The 5,522-nt window shown below is 44.5% G+C and overlaps 1 non-coding gene across 1 annotated transcript; it reads left to right on the top strand.

The window, feature by feature from the left end:
- The first annotated feature begins 5,216 nt into the window (after nucleotides 1-5,216).
- Nucleotides 5,217-5,288, top strand: TRNAE-UUC (transfer RNA glutamic acid (anticodon UUC)). Its single transcript has one exon. It is a non-coding gene; the product is annotated as a tRNA-Glu (tRNA).
- The last annotated feature ends 234 nt before the right edge of the window (nucleotides 5,289-5,522 follow it).

The raw sequence follows: 5,522 nt of genomic DNA, 5'->3' as shown, positions 1-5,522 counted from the left end.
CCCTCTTCTGAAACTTGCTGCTGCTGCTAAGTCGCATCAGTCGTGTCCCACTCTGTGCGACCCCATAGACGGCAGCCCAACAGGCTCCTCTTTCCCTGGGATTCTCCAGGCAAGAACACTGGAGTGGGTTGCCATTGCCTTCTCCAATGCATGAAAGTGAAAAGTGAAAGTGAAGTCGCTCAGTCGTGTCCGACTCTTAGTGACCCCATGGACTGCAGCCTACTAGGCTCCTCGGTCCATGGGATTCTCCAGGCAAGAGTACTGCAGTGGGTGGCCATTGCCTTCTCCCTTCTGAAACTTACACCTTATTAATATGTGTGAAAGGTCTTTTTGGCATTTGGGGGGTGGGGAGTGGAGGGAGTGAGATGGTATATGCATATATACTCAGGAGTAGAATTGGTGAGTCACAGGACAAACATAGATATACTTATCTATGTACAGCATTTTGGGACAAAGCACACATAATTTATGCCTCCCTCCATCAGCAATTTGTGGAAAATTCTGTTTTCTCCGTATCTTTACTGGCTGTTTGAATTGCCTTGAGTTTCTACTTTTTGGCATTATGACAGATATAAAATATTATCTAAGTGTTGTTTTCATTTGGATTTCTCTGATTACTAGCTAAGAGCTCATAGAGTTTTAAGTTCTGACTTTTGCAATATTTGGGGGTTTTTTGTTTATTTTTGTTTTGCTTTGTTTTTTGAGGGGAGAGAGGGGAGGAAGGGGAGAAATCACTATTTAGATCCTGATAAAATTTATTAAGTCGTATATTCTCCCTTATTCCCCATATCTCATCGCTTTCTCCTGGATTCAGTTCTCTTCTTGCTCTGTGTTTACTTTAGGAGGGATATCAAAGAAGGTCTTTCATGGCAACATTCCTGAGGTCTTGAATAAATATTTATTTTCCTGGAGTATTTAAATGACAGTATAACTAGAGATAAAATTCTTGTTCCAAAGTTCTTTGCCTTCAGCACTTTGAAAATATTAGTCTTTTGCATCCCAGCTATTAGGGAGTTCAATGATATAATATGGCCAGGAATTTTTCTCTGCCACATTGTGCTGTATTTGTAAAATACCGAGTGAAATGTGTGAATGTGGGGGCTTCCCTGGTGGCTCAGATGGTAAAGCGTCTGCCTGCAATGAGGGAGACCCAGGTTCAATCCCAGGGTCAGGAAGATCCCCTGGAGAAGGAGATGGCAACCCACTCCAGCACTCTTGACTGAAAAATTCCATGGACAGAGGAGCCTGGTAGGTTACAGTCCATGGGCTCACAAAGAGTTGGACACGACTAAGCGACTTCTCTTTCTTTTCTAAGTGAAATATGGAACATTTTTGGACTTTTCTGGTGATCCAGTGGTTGAGAATCCGCCTTGCAATGCAGGAGACAGGAGTTCCATCCCTGGTCAGGGAACTAAGATCTCACATGCCATGGAGCAACTAAACCTGTGCGCCACAACTGGAAGAAGCCCTTGTACCTCAACAAAGAGCTAGAGCAGCCAAAAAAAAAAAAAGTAACATTTCTAAAAAGTGGCTCTGAACATGCCCTAATTCAAGAGTTGGAGCATTACCAGCGCTGTTTAATAATCTACCTCCTCACTCCTTCCCTATCTTATCTTCTATTCTCCACCATCGGCCCATAAGCGAACCACTTTCCCGAATGTTCCTCACTTTAAAAATAATTTTGTCATAAACGTGTGCTTTCCTAAAATAATACATTGTTTAGTTTTGCTGGGGTTTTTTCAGCTTTTAATATATGAGCTCATATTGTGTGAAGCGAAATTGAAGTGAAAGCCTCTCAGTCGTGTCCAACTCTTTATGACCCCACAGACTGTACCCTGCCAGGCTCCTCTCTCCAAAGAATTCTCCAGGCAAGAATGATGGAGAGGTTAGCCATTCCCTTCTCCAGGGGATCTTCCCTACCTGGGGATTGAACCTGGGTTTCCCACATTGCAGGCAGATTCTTTACCATTGGAGCCCCCAGGAAAGCCATCAGATTGTACATAGTCTTTGCAACTTGTTTTTTTAAACTCAACTTTAGATTTCTGTGTCATCTATTTTGTTGAATGGAGCTGTACTTAATCCTGTTTCTTTTTGCAAAATATCCCACTTTGGAAACATATTACAATCTATCCCTTATCCTGATGACAGACATTTAGGTTTAGGTTCAAGTTTTTGACAGTAGAAAGAATACTGTTATGAATATTTTAAACATGTCTCTTGGTACATGCATACAACTGTTTGGAGTAGAAATGCTGGGTCATAAAGTTTGCACATCTTTAATTTTTTCAGTAAGGCCAAATTGTTTTCTGAAGTGTTTGTAAAATTTCCTTTTTTTTAAAATTGTGTTATAGCTGCTTTACAGTGTTGTGTTCATTTCCACTGTACAATGAAGTGAATATGTCCATTCACTTCAGCTAGCTGTATACATTTATCCACTTCCTCATGGATCTTCCTCCCCAGCAACCATCCCAGCCACCTAGGTCACCACAGGGCACCAAGTTGAGCAACCTGCGCTATACAGCAGGTTTCCACTAGCTATCTCTTTTATCCACGACAGTGCACATATATCAATCCCAATCTCCTAATGCACCCCGCGCCCATCCTCCCCGTGTTCACACATCTGTCCTCTGTCGGCATCTTTATTCTTGCCTTTCAAATAGGTTCATCTGTACCATTTTTCTAGATTCCACATATATGCATTAATATACAATATTTGTTTTTCTCTTTTGGACTCACTTCACTCTGTATGACAAACTCTAGGTCCATTCACGTCTCCATAAATGACCCAATTTCATTCCTTTTTATGGCTGAGTAATATTTCACTGTATATATGTACCACATTCATCTGTCAATGAGCATTAGGTTACTTCCGTGTCCCGGTTAGAATAAAAAATACTCTTCAGAGGAAGATAACAGAATCTAGTTTCTATGACATATCTTCCACAATGTCAAGTATATAATAAAATTATTAGACTTTCAGACTTCCCTGGTGGTGCAGAGGAGAAGAACTTGCCTGCCAATGCAGGGGACGTGGGTTTGATCCCTGGTCTGGGAAGGGCTTCTTCTTCCACATGCTGTGGAGCAGCTAAGCCCGTGCATCACAACTGCTGAGCCCACGTTCCAGAGCCCAAGAGCAGCAACTAATGAGCCCGGGCGCTGCAGCTCCTGAACACTGGGCACCTAGAGCCTGTGCTCCATGATGAGAAGCCACTGCAGCGGGAAGCCCGTGTGTCATGGCAAAGAGCAGTCCCCACTTGCTGCAACCAGAGAAAGCCCGAGGAAAGAGCAATGAAGACCAGCGCAGCCAAAGATAAATAATCAATTAATTTTTAAAAGTGATTAGACATTCAACAAAACAGGAAACTGTGATCTGTAATGAGGAGAACCATCAGTCAATCTAAAGATACCCACAAATGACTCAAACGTTGAAATTAGCAAAAAGTTGAAATAACATGGATGAATTTATCAGAAGATCTGCATCATGACTGAAGAGATGGGAAATTTCAGGAGAGAGATGGAAGCTATAAAAGAAAAACCAAGTTGAAATCCCCAAACTGAAAATGCTGTATCTGCAGTCAAAAATGCTTTGGGTGTGATTAACATTAAGTTGGATATAACCAAGGAAATGATCAGTGACCATAAAAACAGATCAGGAGATGGGAGTTGCTTGGTGGCCCAGTGGTTAGGATTCAAGGCATTCACTGCTGTGGCCTGCCCGGGTTTAATCTCTTGCAAGGGAACCAGAATCTTGAAAGCTGCATAGTGTTGGGACGGGGAGGGGGAAACAGATCAGTGGATACGATCTCAACAGAGAGAATGAATGATCGATAATCAAAAAGAAAAAAAAAAGAAAGAAAATCCAATTAATGCCCAAAGGGCAATAACACAATAATCTTTGGAGTTGTCTTTTTCTTTTTTAATTTATTTTATTTTTGGCTGTGCTGGGTGTTCATTGCTGCTAGGATTTTTCTCTAATTGCGGCGTGTGGGGGCTGCTCTATACTGGCGGTGCGCCGGTTTCTCATTGCAGTGCCTTCTCCTGTTGAGTTGGCGAGCTTCAGTAGTTACAACACGTGGACTCAGTTGTTGTGGCTCCCCGGCTCTAAAACACAGGCTCAATAGCTGCGGCTCACGGGCTTAGCTTCCCAAGGGGCGCTAGTGGTGAAGAAGACGCCTGCCACTTCAGGAAGACCTAAGAGACATTGGTTCCATCCCTGGGTTGGGAAGATCCCCTGGAGGAGGAAATGGCAGCCCACTCCAGTATTCTTGCCTGGGAAATCCCATGGACAGAGGAGCCTGGCGGGCTACAGTCCCGTGGGGTCACAAAGAGTCAGACACGACTGAAGCGACTTAGCACGCACGCACGGGTTTAGCTGCTCCTCGGCGTGTGGGATCTTCCCAGATTAGGGATCAAACCCGTGTCTCCTGCATTGGCAGGAGGATTCTTTACCACTGAGCTGCAACTAGAGCCCTGGAATTATCTTTTTCTAGTAAAAAAAATGTTTTGTATTGCTATTGGACAGAGTAGCAGGGGATTTCCGTGGTGGCTCAGATGGTAAAGCGTCTGCTCGCAATGCGGGAGACCGAGGTTCGATCCCTAGGTTAAGACCACCTGGAGAAGGAAATGGCAACCCACTCCAGCATTCTTGCCTGAAAAATTCCATGGACAGAGGGGCCTGGTGGGCCACAGTCCATGGGGTCGCAAAAAGTCGGACGCGACTGAGCGACTTCACTTTCTTTCTTTCTAGACAGAAAGCATTTGGGTTAATCTTACCCGAAAGCTCGGCCTCTGTGTACACCCTTGCTGAATCAAAGCCCAGAGACATAAGTTTTGGGTGAAGCAGGAAAGGATAGCTTTATTGCTTTGCCGGACGAAGGGAGACACACACGGGGCTTTTGTCTCGAAAACCTACGTGTCTCAAATCCAGAGAACTTAATGATGGTTTTTATAACAGTGGGTCAAATGTAGGGTCTTTGAAGGAAATGGCAACCCACTCCAGTACTCTTGCCTAGAGAATCCCATGGACAGAGGACCCTGGGCGGCTACAGTCCATGGTGTCGCAAGAGTTGGACTAAACCACCACTTGACAAGCTTGGGTGTGAAACTGCTTGCACTCCCTTAACCTCCAATCAGGTGGTTCCTCTCCTGAACTTGAACAACTCTGGTCCCTTTCATCGTACCTCAAGTAGCTTCTTGGCCGCCCCTCCTTCGTCTTCTCCCACATGGTCTAGCGGTTAGGATTCCTGGTTTTCACCCAGGCGGCCCGGGTTCAACTCCCGGTGTGGGAAGAAAGGTACTTTTGAGTTTCCCAGGTGGCGCTAGTGTAAAGAATCCTGTCGATGCAAGACAGAGTAAGAGACTCAGAGGTATTCTTTACTCCTGAGTCACTAAGGAAGCCCTTAATTAGCAACTATTCAAATCAGCTCTTTCTAAATCAAGGAAGGTGACGGGAGGCAGGAGTCTTGCCTACGAGAAAAGGGGATCAGAAAGCTCTCCATGCCTGGGATCCCAACACGGCCCTT

This window comes from Capricornis sumatraensis, chromosome 3 (genome assembly GCF_032405125.1).
Source record: "Capricornis sumatraensis isolate serow.1 chromosome 3, serow.2, whole genome shotgun sequence".
Lineage (NCBI taxonomy): Eukaryota > Metazoa > Chordata > Mammalia > Artiodactyla > Bovidae > Capricornis > Capricornis sumatraensis.
Note: the sequence above shows the minus strand (reverse complement) of the source record. Positions and strands in the feature narration are given on the sequence as shown.